The sequence below is a fragment of the Crocodylus siamensis genome, chromosome 5, assembly GCF_052110815.1.
Source record: "Crocodylus siamensis isolate JL-2025a chromosome 5, ASM5211081v1, whole genome shotgun sequence".
In the NCBI taxonomy this organism is placed as follows: Eukaryota; Metazoa; Chordata; order Crocodylia; family Crocodylidae; genus Crocodylus; species Crocodylus siamensis.
In genome coordinates this window covers 113,459,427-113,475,693 of record NC_143399.1, presented here as the reverse complement: position 1 = coordinate 113,475,693, position 16,267 = coordinate 113,459,427, and positions in this window count along the sequence as shown.

Here is a 16,267-nt window from a genome sequence, read left to right as displayed (position 1 = left end):
GGAACCAATAAATAAATAAATTAATACACCAACTAATAAACTATCTAGAACTTTTTTACACACTCAGCCTATAACTTGTATGCTCCAGGGCAGGGGTGGGCACTTATTTTGGGCAGAGGGCTATTTACTGAATTTTGGCAAGCCATCAAGGGCCACATAACAGGCAGCCAGGGAAGATAACTATTAATTTTCTAAATTTTTTAGAGGCCCCGTGGGTCAGATAGAATGGCCTGGCGGGCCACATTCGGCCCACCCCTGCTCCAGGGTAACTTTGAAGACCCTGCGTGCACTGTCCCTGCCTGGGTCTCTCTGAAAGCGGGGTTGTGTCTGTGCCCCTGCACAGGAGCCATGGGCGGTCCCTGCTGCTCGTGTCCCTCTCGGAGCTCCAGGGGTCTCCGTGCAGCAGGTGGTGGCTCCTCCCCTGCAGCCCTGCAAGAAAGCTTATTTCTGCCCAGATCCCCATCCCCTGGCACAGCAGGGAGCAGTGTCTGGCCTGCAGGCTGGAGCAGATCCCCTGCCCAGCACAGTCTCACAGCACCTGGCAAATGCAGCCCCTCCCTGGGCCCTGCCTGCACTGGGGCTTCTGGTGGCTGGAGCAGTCCCTGCTCCTCTAGCCAAGGGCTTCCTCCAGCACCTGAGCATGCCCCAACCTGGGGCCTTCTCACAGGGAAACCCCAGGGCAGTCTCCAGCCATCTCCCCTTGGTCCTGCATCCCCTCCCCTCCTGTGCTCACCTAGCCACACAGGGCTTGTAGCAAGGTCTTCTCACAGGCAGCTCCTCTCTTGTGCCTGCCCTGGCAGGGCTCCAAGGGGAGGCAAGAGGGAGAAAGGACGAACACCTACACACCATTTCCCTCCAGTGCAGCCTCTCGCTGCTGTCTCTGCAGGGGTCTGCCAGGGGCTCTCCAAGGCACAGCCATGCAGAGGTCCTTCCCCTGACCTCCAGCCTGTCTCTCTTTGCCTCTCTCCTCTCTCCTGGGGAAAACTGCCTCCCACTTTTAAACAAGCCTCCTCAGCCAATTCTAGGCTAGGGCTCTTCCCAGGCCTTTACTAACTTTCCTCATTCAAACCCCTGCTGGGGTTACATCACCCCTCCAAGAGGGCTATCTCCAAAGCAGCTTTACTTGCCCTCAGAGCAGACGGTGTCCCTACTAGGACACACTCTGCTTCTTCACATTGTCCGTCTGCAGGGCAGCCCTTCCTATTCCTTCAGGTAAGTACAATTTTAATACTGCTATACCAGTTTATGTGTAACTTCTATCCCTAGCCCCAATGTGTCTAGGAGGTTGATGTAGTGAAGTTCATAGGCCGATCTGTGAAAAGTGGTTTGTAAATTCAAACAAGCACCAAACCTCGCTAACCTCACCACCAGAAGCCAACTTCCTTCAGCCCAAACCATGCCAAATGGATCCAGACCACACCATGACAAGCAATGCAAAACCTGTCAACATATCTCCAGTACTCCCACAGTTACTACAACCCACAACAGAACCACCACCATTTCTGGATCTTACACCTGCAACTCAAGAAACATTATATATCTCACCCACTGCACCAAATGCCCTGATGGAAAATACATAGGAGACACCCAACAATAACTGCACACCAGAATTAATACACACTGGAAATCTCTTACAGACAAGGATACCCAAATACCTGTGGGGGCATGTTTCTCACAAGAAAATCACTCTCTCTCCAATCTCTGTCTTGATCCTCAAAGGGAATTTACAAAACACTTTTCACAAATAGGCCTATGTACTTCACTTCATCCACCTCCTAGATACAGAAACTCATGGACTCAGTATAGACACTGGATTTATGACACACTATAACTTGACTGACAACTGACTCCCCAGGTACCTCTCCACTTCTACCTGCTACATCCCCCTTCCTCCCTTCCCAGACTGTCTCTCACCCCTGATGCCTCAACTTACATTTTCATTGACTGGCTCTCTTGCATGCATGCCAGCCTCTGGCTTCTTTACTATTCCTTCCATCCAGGAAGAGCAAACACCAACTGCAGATGCTTCCTGAGCCTGACAAAGGGTTTTTAAACTCGAAAGCTTGCTATGATATATTTCTCCAACTATTCAGTTCGTCTACTAAAAGATATCAGATTGACCCAAAGAACCTTGTCTGCTTTGTGTGTGTTAAGGCAGACCGGGATGACTGCAGTAGGAATGGTACCCTGTAACAGGAGAACTTCCCAGTGCTGGTTAGATCTTAGCCTACCTATCTGTTTCTGGGTCAACTGCCCGCCCCTCTTTCTCCTGCCATGCCTTGATGGAAAACTGATTCAGATGTTACCCAGGCGGGAGGCTGCCCATTTAGGCCCCTGATGCCTAGGGGTGACATCCATTCTGTAGCTCCGTATCTACCCTATGCTGCAGCCCACAACTCCACTGTAACCAGAAAGCCTCAAGCTTCTCAAAGATCTTACAGGTCTGGGCTTTCCCTAGCCAGGACTGTGTGTGTGTGGTGGCTGAAGGTTTTCAGGTACCTCCAACCCACCTTTCACCAGAGAGGTTTGAGGTCCTGGCATTTTTCTGGGGGCTGACACACCACCAGAAGTCCCACCAGGCCCCCTGACCCTGGCAGGGTGCAGTTTAAGGTCATGGCCAGGACCTGGGGTTCCCTTCTTCCCCATAGCCCCAGACCATACCCTCAAGTTTGGCTTGGCATGGGAGCTCAGGATGTTCTTCCCCTCCTGGCCAGTGATACAGTGAGTGCCACCTCCAGCTCTGAGAGCAAGGCACTAAATGGTTGTGAAACCAAACCAAATAAAAAAGACAAACAGGTGCAGATGGAGTGAGGAGGGTGACACTCACTCCGTCTGTACCTGGAGCTTGGGGAACCCCAGCAGTGGCAGGTTCACCTTCAGGAACACCAGTTGCTCCACCAAACCAGGATCCAAGGAGGTGTGGTGGGGTGTCACAACATCCACAGCCATGCTGAATACCCTTTCGCTTGGCACACTGGTCGGTGGACAGGACAGGTGTTCCTGGGCAACCGTGGCCAGATCCTGACACATGTGGCTGTGGCTTGCTGTATAGGCCAATGGGTTGCAGAGCAGCAGCTCCATGTCCTCAGTGAGATAAGTAGCAACTGAGGTCCTGCCCAGTGCTGGGGTCTGGTGTCTCTGGACCCCAACATGGAAGCCATGCCCTTGACCCACATTGGCAGTGCCTGTGGTGGAGGAGACTGACTGGAGGATGAAGTGCTGGTGATACATGGGAAAGTGAATCTCCCTCTTCCATGTCCCCTCTCCTCTGCCCTTCTGCCTCCCTGACTCTGTTCACCAGCACCTCTGTCCAGTGATCCAGGGTTTTGCTGCCACAGATGCTCCCCTTCACCCTCAGGTCACACATGCCTGCCAGTATGTGGACTATACTGGGTCGCAACACGTCCAGCTGTTTCTTGATGCCCTCCCTCAGTCGCTTCACCAGTGCTTGCACCTCTGGTGACAGCGGCTTGCCCCAGCCAGGAACACTGATCCACTGGAACTTCTCCATTTGGTTCTGAAGCTTCAGCACAGGGACAGAGGATTTTCTGTGTTTTGTACAGTACCTAGTCTTCTTCCAGTATAATTTATCAGTTATATTTTAGAAATCAGATGTGCTATGTTTTATGTGCAACTTCCTTTTGCAAAGCACTATATATATTTACAGTGCTATATAAATGTTTAAGAAAACTATTCCATAGTTTCCAGGGTATGAAGAAGGATTATTACATTTACTTGTCATCTTCACAAGAGTTAATTCATTCAATTATTTTACAGCTTATGTTTGTGTTTCATCTCCTTCTCCCAGAAAGCACCTTAATTTTCTTATCTTTTATTTTCTTCTCTTTTAATTTTCTTCTCTTGCAATCTAATCTTTGTTCTTTTTTCCAGCTACTCTTCTCTCTAGCTTGTTGCATTCCTGTTGTGTAATCCTTTGCAACCCCCCTTTTTTAAAAAATAAGCCTCTTAAACAGGTCTTGAAGAGAATCCTTTTTAGGACTGTAGAAGAATGTATTCAGCTTCCCTTTGTTTTGTAGTTTTGTGTGTAGTATGCCTTTGTCAAATCCACTCGTTTGTTGAGCAGAATCATTTTTACACAATCACACTGGCTACCATTGGTGAATAGTGATCTCCCTACATAAATAGTTTATCAGTGTTTCTCTTACTATACTCTCAATCAGTACTTTTATTATAACTATTTCAATCTGCTTATACAGAATTAGTACTCCAGCCAGCTCCTGCTAGAAAAAATGCATTATATTCTCTTTGCTAGGTCTATTATATAGAATTCCCTCCAAGATTCAGGAAGCTTTATGCTGTCTCGGTAATTACCAAACTTGCTGCAAGAACTGAATGGCAGAAAACAGCAGTTGCTGCAACCAGTTGTTGAATCGAGCTATCGTGTGGGTATGCCTGTGATACATTTCCTTCATGTCTGGTTTCTGAGTTGTTCACTGTTACCAGTTAGCGTCCTTAATTAGTTTTCACCAAGCATCACTTATGTTTGAAAGTAGATAAAGCCAAAGCATCTGTATTCTGTAAACTGATTGGTGCTAAAGCCATACAAAAGAATTTTTTTAGTTTGGATCTTCAGACATTTCCTAAACCCCAATTTGAACTTCTGTATTTGATTGTAACATTATTACCTTGTGCTATTGGTTAGCTTATATTTCCTTTTGGATAACCAGTATCAACCCCAATAAAAATAAAGAAAAAAATAAGTATTAGCCCTTGCTTAAAACCATCAGTTTCTAAGTTACAACTCTAATTAGGAATTGAATAATTTAGGTCAAATAACTGTTGTGTAGTGTACATGAACCGCACAATGTAAATCTAACTTTTGCAACAGGCAATATAAATAGGCAGATTGCTAAATTCAAATTTAATTTTCAATGCATTTGGCAGCGTTTTCAGATAATATACAAATATACCAAAAAGAGAGAAATGTGCTGTGAATTAATTTAACTTTATTTAGGAGTAAAAATCTCACCAAATTAGAACACGTGCAAAAGCTGATTGGACAACCAGAGCTGATGACAGACTATTGGCACTTATCCAATCTGTAGTTGTTAAGTGGACTAAAATATCCTCTCTGTGGGCAGATCTCCATTGCCCACATGAAGGGATGGGAATACTTCTGTGTTCATTCCAGTCCACATAGATAACAAGCTACTACTGCTGTGCTGCCAGCTGATGTGGCTATTGCCTTTTTTTGTGCAAAGAATCTCAAGTAGTAAGTATCTCTGGTGTCAGATTACATGTTTAAAGCTCAAACCCTGCTGATAAATTGAGTGGTATACCTCCACTAACCATCCTCCCAGTCTTGTCCTTAAATTATGCCCTTTTGTTTGGGTTCCTTATGGAAGGGGATTCATTAGGGCTTAAGGCAACTGTAAAGGGATTAGAACAGATAACTACTGTAGTAGGTGTCTATGGCACAATGCTGTAAAACCCTGGATTTCAATGTGGAAATCTTCCATGAATTGCTGGCCTCATTGACTTGGGTGTAGGTTGTAGCCATGTTGGTCTAAGGAGATAGGCAGACAAGGTTCTTTGGGTAAATCTAATATCTTTCTTAGACCCACTCAAATCATTGGCAAAATTCTTCTTTACAAGCTTTCGGGTATAAATACCCTTTCTCGGGCTGATGCTTCCTCCATTTCGAGAAGCTAAGAGATTTCTTAAAAATAAGCTCCCTAAGAAAAAAAATCTTAGCATTTAAATGTACGAATGATGCACAGAGAAGGAAGTGATTTTAAAACAAAAAAAAGAAACTAAATCTTATGGTAAGTGTTACAGTGCAACAGGCAACAGAAAAAACATATTTGCAACTCTATTGACTGAAGAGGTTTCTCTTCCAGAAAAATCAGAATGCTCGAGCACTATAAAAACAAGTACCATATGGTTACCTTTTTAAAGACTAACATTCAGACCTTTCACAAGAGAAAAATTGAGCCTTAATCTGTCTCAGGGGCAAGGACTGCTGGCAATGTTATATGAGATATCTTTCCAGATGTCCAGATATAAAAATCCATATTACAAATCTTCTCACTCTCAATGTGTTTTTAAATAAAGTGCAGTACTTCCAAAATAGACCCTTTATATGTCACACTATAAAAAAAATCCAACTCTTTACTGCGTGTATTACACAGTGGCTTCAGCTGATGCAGATCTAAACAACATCACTGACTGCAACCTCTTTAGGGCTTGGGCTATTTCTTGCTATTTACTAATGCTGCAACTAGCACACAGGGGGTCCTTGAGTGAGGCCTCTTGGTGCTAAGTTAGCACAAATAATAAACAGCAATATTTGAGGTGAATGGAACAATGCTGATGTACACAAAGGATCTGGGCTCAACTGTTAAAATGTGTTAAAAGCTAAAACGGAGGCCTATTACACCTCCTGGCTGAAGCTACTGGTACTGGAATAGTACAGTAAAACATAGATGCAGTAATACCAACCTCTATCCCCTGAAAGTTTTTCTTATGAAAAAGATCAGCACAGTTTAATAGGGATTCCACTCCAAAGCATTCCCCTGTTCTGGGTATCTTCCTAGTCACCAATAAGGGAACAATGGACTCTAGATATTCAGTTAATTCTTCTATGGTAAAAGATCTGTTACAAAGATCTGTTATAAATTGACTTTTTTGGTCGCCTTCAATTGATTCCAAGGAGGGAAAAATCCTACTCATATTAAGAACTATAGCTGTCCCTTTAATAACTAAGTGAAAAAAATGAAGGAAAAAAGAAACATGAAAATGTATACAGTTTGTAATGATAAAGAACAATGATAACATTAATGGCTGCCCTGTAATGTATTAATATCATTCATGGTGAATAGGAGCAGAAAAAGGTTTAAATAAATATAAAACTGGGTAATTAACACTTCCATTAAACTTAATAGTCTTTCAGTGATGGACATATTACTTTTCCTGCTGGCCACAAACAATTTATTACATTTCTGTGAATTAAGGTACTTATAAGTAATTGTATTCATGCCAATCAATCATTAGAAATGCCTGTATAACATAGAGACCAGCAAAGCAATATTAACTCTTTTAGGTGAATGTGTTCAAAAGTCATTTAAACTAGAAGTGATTACAGCTCCTTGGATCATATCCTGTATGCATACCTCTTTCTTTTCCCCTTTTATTTTTTAACTTCTAGCTCCATCCTGTGTTGTCATCCTCAAGTTTTGTGCTGCATCTCACATGAAATTACATTGCTGCTCGTGTCCTTTTTCTACATAGCACTGATGCTATTTTAAGGTTTCCCCCCACTTCTCCCACCGAGGTACATTTATGTTTGCTCTTTTCTGGTCTGTCTCTTAATTCTGTAAGATGATGGCTATTATATATGAAACTCATTTTCGTGTTGTAACAAACTTTTTCAAATGGTTTTTAAAAAAATCCCCTGTCCAGAAAGCGTGTCCTGCTGGTGTTGGAGGGAATTCTGGAGGTGTGAGGCACAAAGAAGTGGCCTTACCAACTCCAAATATTCAGAAATCATAAATCAACCCCCAGAGAAATTGTAAGATTGGCTTACTCATCATTAGGTGTTTTAAAAATGTTGTGCTCCAGCACTGAAGTTTTGAAATTCTGCATGCACACACACATGTACTTAGGTCATCTTTCCAAGTTTCTCTATGAAGTCATGATGGCTAGAAACCCTTCCCCCGGTCTCCCACTAGTTAAGGCACAGACTCCTGTTTATTCACCTGACTCCAGAAGCTGAGGTATTAGGGAAAAATGTCAACTATTACAAAAGCTGTGAGAAGTGACAACACTGGAAATGGAGCAACAAGGGGGTTGTGGCAAGGCAGGTCCCCAGGCTGGGGAGCATAGACTTCAGGGAGAAACCCCCAATCTTCCAATGTCTGCAGAAAAAAGATGAGAGAGCAGAAAAAAATTAAAGCTGCTTGGGAGAGAGAGACAGAAGAGGCAGGCTTCAGCCCCTCTGCACTAAGGAATGAAATAGCGGGGATATCCACACAATACACAATTCCTGGAAGCCAGAGGTGCTTAATTTTTGATCGAAACTGTACTAAAAGTCAAACTGATGATATGATGACGACAGCAACAGTAATAATGATACAATTACTGTTGTCATCGTCGTCTTCATCACTGTAAGGTCTAAGAATTGTGAAAGAAAGACTAAACAATAAAAACAAAGATTGAAAAAGTGCATTGTTTAAAGATTTTTTCTGTAGTGCTTGTCATCAGGGAAGCTAGAAGTTCTTTGCAATGTATTACTTGCTGCCTCATAATGAGATAGAAATGTTAGAGCTGCATCCTATTTGAGATCATTTAAAATACATGTCAATCAAAACTGAAACGTCTTGATGGCCGTCTTGCTGGGGGCATCTGATCCCACCAGTTTTTCTGCCCAAGTGCAGGAGGGCTGGACCCCATGATCTGTTAGGTCCCTTCCAGTCCCTAACAACTATGAACCTATGAATCTGGGGCACAGGTTTCTCTCCCACAGCAAGCAGCACAGATAGTGGGATCCAGCATCTGGACTGGGGGCTGCAGCATAGACAGGCATCTACATATGCAGGGGGGGAGCAGAAGCTGCAGAGGTAAAGCCTACTGCTCCAGCAGAGACACCCAAAGGTAGCCTGCAGCCCTGCTCTGGTGTGCATTCATCCCAGGGCCATCGGGGCGTGCAGGAAAGTCACGTGATCCGGGAGCAGGCGCCAATCCCATTCCTGCAACTGTGAGACAGAGCAGGGGGGGAGCTAAATCACATAGTTTGCATACTGGTTTCCCAGCATGCAGCACTGCAGAGCTGATTCCCGGTGGCTGTGCTATTCCCACTGTAATCTGCTCCCTTTGTTTTCTGGAATGTCACATCCATCACACTGACATCACAAGAATAATGTAATGTGTATCATTTCTTTTAACTTACAGACAACTACTGCCCAAAATTGCCATCACTTGAAAAAGATATAAATCTTAGAGCTATAAATAAGCATTAAGCCACAGTGTTGTCCTGGCTGGTCCGAAGGTAGTGGGTTATCTCAATTGATTGTTCACAGTCAGTTACAGATTGATCTCCTTGTTCTCTCTTTCCCCCCTTCCCACTACTGCACTTGACTGGTCTTTTGCCTATGCTCCTATTACACCCCTGGTGGTTCAGGGAATATCTAAGCAGCAAGAATTTGTTTTTTAAATTACTTTTATTGGACCAGCTAGATAGTTGGCTGAAACTGTAGCTTTTCATAGATTCATAGATTTGAGAGGCTGGAAGGGATCTTACAAGATCAGCCTCAGCAAGCGGTGGCTGAGCGGGGATTTGGTGGCTGCCTACAAACTCGTTAGGGGAGATCAGCAGCAAATAGGAAGTGTCCTATTCCCCCCAGCAGCACCTGGGGTGACGAGGAACAATGGCCAGAAGCTGCTGGAGAATAGGTTCAGGTTAGAGATTAGGAAGCACTGTTTCACTATCAGGGTAGCTAGGATCTGGAACCAACTTCCTAGGGAAGTGGTCCTTCCTCCTACCTTGGGTACATTCAAAAAGAGGTTGGATGAACACCTGTCTGGGGTCATGTGATCCCAGCGTGTGCTCCGGTCAGTGGCGGGGGTCAGACTAGATGATCTGTTTAGGTCCCTTCTGACCCCAAACTACTATGAAACTATGAAGATCATTGGGTCCAGCTCCCATGCCCTTGGGCAGGTTCATAGGCAGGAAAGACTGCTGGGATCAGATGACCCCAGCAAGATGGGCGTCAAGATGCTTTTTGAAGATCGCCAGGGTGGGTGACTCTGGGAGGAGTCTGTTTCAACCCCTCGGCACTCGAATTGTAAAGACATTTTTCCTTATGTCCAGTCTGAAGTGATCTGCAATCAGTTTGTGCCCACTGTTTCTCGTCTTTCCCTGGGGGGGGCCTTGGTGAACAGATGCTCCCTCAGGCCCTGATGTATGCTCCTAATATACTCATAGGCTGTCACCAAGTCCCCTCTGAGTCTTCTCTTCTCCAGCTTTAAAATGAATGAAGTCAGTGTAAAGTTAAGTAGAGTCTTTGCTACCCTAGCAACCTTTTTTTAACAGATATGCCCTTAAATGAAATGCCTTAGACATATTTAGCAAATGCAGTTTTCAGTGAAAGTATAACTCAACTTCAGGCCTGTGAAAGTGCGACACTATTAGCTGAGGAGGTGTTAAAAACCACAAAGGGGGACCCAGATAAAACTTAGTACTCAGCTGAATTTTGTGAGGGGTTCAGACTAGTTCTAAGTATAGTAGAAATACTTAGAACAATAATACTTAAAACACATCCTGCTTGCCAGATACCAGATGAAGACAAATGCAATATTATCATATTGCTTTGTACCTGAAAGTTTGTCCAATCTCTCTTCTATCTGCTGGTAGTTGGTCCAGGAAAAGATGTTACAAAACAAACCCTGAATTTTGCATCTAGTTATTCCCTAATGCTGTTTCCTCACAAAACAAAAAAAACCAAACACAAAAAGCATGTGAAGTGGCTTAAGATACATATGAGCTTTTAACTTTTTTTAGCAAAAAAATTAAAATAAGATGCAGTGTCTCAGTTTTCACTGGATTTTATATTTACTAAATAAATACAAACGTATCTAAATAGCTATGCCTCCCCTCTGACTAAATGCAACTATTCAGTTCACTCAGCCTTGTCTGCTGGCCATGAGAAAAGGAATATATATTTTTTATGTTTTGGAAAACATCATGTACCAGGTCAAATTAGCCAGATCCAAATGTTCCAAATCCTTTGAACCATTCAAAAACCTTATGTGGCCCTACTACCGGCAAGTATCCTCCGCCCCAGACTTCCCAGCCTCAGGCTGCAGACTTTGGCAGGCTTCCTACATGCAGGACCAAGCCCAGAGGCTTGGGGTTCAGATGCTCCTGAGTTTTGCTTGCCCATAGCCATATGGCCGCAGGAGCAAGCTAGGGAGGAGTCTCCCATTTCCATAAAGTCATAGCCGAGATCCTCGCACGGGACACTACTTATGAGGCTCTTGTAGGGAGTCACGTCCACACATAGACAGGGGGGCACCCTCCCCTCCACAGTGCCATTTGTAAATGCATTTCTGCTTGGGTATCAGACCAGTGCAACAAAAAAAACCTAAACTACACTTGATCTTAGCCCACAAGGGGCCAAGAAGCTGAAAAGGAATATACTCTACTAAGCAATTTTGAGCTGCTTGGTGGTATATTGAGCTTGGGAGAATTTGGGAGCGGAGGGGGTGCAAGCAGTCTGTGGGAGCTTGGAGTGGGAGGGGTCAAGCAGGGTCTGTGGATGGATTGGAGGGGGCCAGGCAGTTGTCCTGATCCCCAGCGGGAAGCTACAGGCAGCATCCACAGCTGATGCGGTGCTGCTTCCAGTGCATGGGCCAGGAGCTGGGATAAGCTGTGGGTGGGGTTGAGACATGCCCACCTTGCATAATGCAGTAGCCAGAACCACCTGTGCCCTATGGGCTGAATCCTATGACTTTGCAGCTGCTGACCTGCGGGATGGATACAATCAGTTGGCAGGCCGGATGTGGCCTGCAGGATGTGTTTTGCCAAGCCCTGTTCTAAGTTCTCCTACTATACCTTGACTGGACTGAGCCCCCACAAAATTCAGTTGTGGCTGCTGCTTGTTTAAGACAGGTGTGGCAGAAGAGTGTTGCTCTTCTCTTGTATCAGAACCAGGGATCCTGGTTTTCCCTGGAAAAAGAAAGTTGCAAATTCTATGATAAAACCCCAAAAATCTGTGATTAAAATGAAAGGCCCACCCAGCCCCCCAGTCCTGCTGATGCCCCTTGCACCCCCACCCACAGCTCCTGCTCCTCTAGCCCTGCTGCCAGGGCTATGGGGCCAGGGACCTGGATCCACAACTCTGCAGCTGAGCAGAGCCCAGCTCCCCATCCTGCTGCCTGCCTGCTGCAGGCTTGGGCAGAGGGAGGCACTGGCTCCCCATTGTGGCACGCACTCCTGGGGGCAGGGAGGACATAGTTTCATAGTTTCATGGTTGGTAGGGTCGGAAGGGACCTGAGCAGATCATCTAGTCCGACCCCCTGCCTTGGCAGGAAGGAGTACTGGGGTCAAACGACCCCAGCAAGGTGTTCATCTAGCCTCCTCTTAAAGACCCCCAGGGTAGGAGCCAGCACCACTTCTCTTGGAAGCTGGTTCCAGGCCCTAGCTGCCCTGACCATGAAGTAGCGCCTCCTGATATCGAGCCTAAATCTACCCTCTGCCAGCTTGTGACTGTTATTCCTGGTCACTCCTGGTAGTGCTCGGGGGAACAGGGACTCCCCCAGTGCCTGATGGTCCCCCCTGACTAGTTTGTAACAGGCCACTAGATCCCTGCTCAGGCTTCTCTTGTGGAGGCTGAACAGGTTCAGGTCCCGTCGCCTCTCCTCGTAGGGCCTGCCCTGCTGCCCCCTGATCATGCCCTCCTCTGGCCCCTCTCCATGCTGTCCACATCCCTCTTGAAGTGTGGCGCCCAGAACTGGATGCAGTACTCCAACTGCGGCCTGACCAGTGCCGCGTAGAGGGGGAGTGTCATCTCCTTGGACCTGCTCGAGATGCATCTGTGGATGCATGACAAGGTGCGGTTGGCCTTCCTAACTGCCTCCCCACACTGCTGGCCCATGTTCATTTTGGCATTAATGATGACTCCAAGATCCTTTTCTGCCTCTGCACTGACAGGAAGGGAGTTCCCCAGCCTGTAGGTATGGTGCCGGTTTTCCTCCCCAGGTGCAGCACCTTGCACTTGTCAGTGTTGAAACCCATCCTGTTCTCATCCATCCACCCCTGCAACCTGTCTAGGTCTGATTGCAGCCTATTCCTCCCTTCTAGCGTGCCCACATTGCCCCACATCTTAGTGTCATCTGTGAATTTGAACAGGGTGCTTTTTACCCCTTCGTTCAAGTTGCTGACGAAAATCTTGAACAGTGTGGGCCTGAGGACCAAGCCCTGGGGAACCCCACTGCCCACGTCCTTCCAAGTCGAAAATGACCCATCTGCCACCACATGCGCTCCCCTAGATCTGTGAACGGGGTGGGAGATGCACGGTCCACTGTGGGCTCCTGCCCTGCTGTACTGCCATGGAGCCTCTGCAGCCCAGCACTGCAAAAAACAGCGAGGCTGTGCAGGAAAGCTGCCTGCTGCTGCAAGCTCTGCACTACCCCGACAACGTGTCCCCTGCGTGTGCGGCTGCAGTGAGGGCGGTGTGGGGTTGAGTGCTGGAACTCTGCCAGCCTGCAGAGAGCTCCTTGCAAAACTGCAAAATCCATGGCTCCAATAAAATAGGAAATTTGCATTTGCCTGGGGCAAAACATGAAATCCATGGTTTTCTCTGTTTTTCCATGGGAAATAGAAAGTGTAGATCCCTGACTGTAACCGCTATCTAGAGCACTCACCATGGATGTGGAAGATCAAAGTTTGGTTCTTCCTGAAGGAAAGGGCACAAAACCTGTACCTCCCACAGCACAGCCCTGTGCCCTAACCACCCAGCAGTAGGCAAGAAAATAATTGAAGAGTCACTGGGCCAGAGACAGAGAGAATGCAAGATGGAGCATGGCTTGTTGGGTAGGAGTCATCTACCATTTTCGTCTCTGCTTCTTGGATTGTTTTACAAAGAGCTTTTGGATAAGACACAGAATTAGCCCTGGAAACCTGGGCTCTTTTCTCTCCACAGAGGCAGCAGAGCTTTGTAGGTAACATAATCATAGTCCTGTCTATGCTGTCTCTGGCACAATTAATTTTAAATGCTTTTCTGGAAAGCAGTTTGGCTTCATGGGGGAGAGGGAGACAGTGCTTGTGACCCAGAACAGCCTCCAGCTGTGTGATTCAGCCACTCTTTGGGGAGATGTAGACTCAAACGCCCTTGGGTTTATATATAAAGGTGGATGCCGCTGGCTTGTCTGCCACCTAAAAAGAATGAGCTCAGTTCAATCCCTTTAAAGAAAAGTTGTAGGTCTCTGTCCTCAGAAGAGGGCTAGATCACAAGTGGCTGCAAGGACTTCCCTGCAACCTTGAGTGTGGCCCCTACATTGAGGTCAGAAGCTCTCCCAAGCTTAGCAGCCCATGGGAGCTAGTGTATTTAAGCCACCCCAATTCTCCAGCCAACAGCATGAGGGAGGGTTGTGGCTAGCTTTACAGCTGGCTGCCTTTGGTTCCCCTGCTCAGTACAGCTGAGTTGTATAGAAGCAGCTTTCGGCAGAAGCCCAAAGCAAAGCACCTCTAGAGGCAAAGCAAGAGCCTTGACTTCCGCCACCCTACCTTGCCAATACAGCACAGCAAGGTCACAGACAGTCCTCAGCTTTTCCTGTTGACTAGTTCCCAGTTCACATGCTGGTTGTTTTGGAATCCATTTGAAAGCACCTAGCTCGCCCCATGAGCTATGCAGGGAGCTCACGCAGCTGCAGAGGTACTGAAGTCCACTCTGGGGGTCCAGATGTGTGAGTTACATGTGATGCAGCACCTAACTTGAGGAGCTTACGTTCTTCATTGGTTTAACCCAGGAGTCAGCAACGTGCCAGAGCGTGGCACACAAAGTCATTTTGCTTGGCACGCATACCCCAGGGCAGACAGCGAGGAAAGGGCCAGGGCTGAGCTGTCAGAAGAAGGATTGGGCCCTTTGTGGCTCCCCCACCATCTGCCCAGAGGTCTGTGTGCACCTACCACTGGCAGTGAGCTGGGCTGGGGCTCTGTGGACCCTGGTGCAGCTGCTTGCAGCCTTCCCCCTACCTGCTGCAAGAAACCCAGGCTCCACAACGGGCAGCAGGGGCCTTCCCAGAGCCCAAGCCGGCAGTAGCAGGCAGCTCGGAGGCTGCAAGTGGCTGTACCAGAGTCTGCAGAGCCTTGCCACCAGGGGCTGGTGGCACACCTTGGGGTGGATCCTTGCTGTGGCAGTGCAGCCCTGGCCCCTCCCGACCAGCCACCTGCAGTGCACGTGCACTCGCCCCTGGCAATGAGCCTGGCCAAGGCTCCCTAGACCCCAGTGTAGTCACTTGCAGGTCTGCTGCCTGCAACAGCCAGCCTGGGCTCTGGGCAGGCCCCTGCTGCTGACCACAGAGTTAGGCTGCTTGCAGCAGACAGTGAGGAGACTGCAAACAGCTGCACTAAGATTGAGGGAACCCCGGCCCAGCTTGTTGCAGGTGGTGGGTGCACGTACTTCAAGGTGGATGGCAGGGAAGGGGCTGGGCTGCCACAACAAGAATTGGGCCCCTTGCGGCTCCCCTGGCATGCCCCTCTCTTACAAGCCAAGGTTGGACTGTTTTGGGCATGCTGCCCAAAGACATTGTCAACCCCTGGTCTAGTGCTTTGTAACCAGGTAACAGAAAACCTTGCTGTAACCATGACATTATGCCTGCACTTAGAGAGGGCCTTACTGTAAAACACTGTCAATAACACAGTAAATAAAAAAAGTCTTAAAAGAAAGCAGCTGTTTTAAGATAAAAAGAACAGAAGTGAGTTTTATCTTTTTTGGTGAGAAGTAAACAAACCCACAGCATTAATATTTTTGTGAGTGCCTATGTCCAGAGGGGAGGGGAAAAGAGGGGGGTAACTTCTTTGAAGTGACCTGAACAACGTCCATGAAGTACCACAGCTTAGCTGGAGTTCATGTTTTTTTTTTAAAAATATACTTGTCATGCATTTAACAATGCACTTTTATTATGTCAATATGGTAATAATAAGGCATAGTTCTAATAAGGCATAAGAAGTTAGTTGGTGACAGGCTGAAAAGAGCAGTCTGGGTTGATTGACAAATTATAAAAAAAAATAAAAAAATCTAACAATGGCATTTGCAAAGTCAAACATTTTTTGCTCTTTTCAACATATTGTTTCATATTCACAGCTCTTTCCGACTACACAGACTCATCAAATCTATCCTTGTATCTGATAATGGTAGGTAAATTGTGCACTCCATCGATGAGATTTATTTAGTTTTTACTCAGTTGTCCTCAGCTGCTCATTTGTCACGAGCCAGTTCTGTCTCGTCTTTGAGAGTTCAGTCTCTCCGCAGAACGATGGGATGGTCATTTTCTATATATTTTTATTTGCATTTCATTCAAGAGTCTGGTTTGAGACGAGGCTCCTGGGAACTGCTGCAGTGTCAGGTGCCATAGCAATTTTGTTGTTGCCAATTTTAACAAGGTTGTCCATTGCTATGTTACTTGAGAGCCTAAATGTTGGCAAAATAAAGTCATGGTGTTAGACTTAAAAATACAGGTATAACTGTAGGTAATGCACATCTGAAATTTGATTACACATTCTTGTCATCAAAGAAAACAAGCAAGA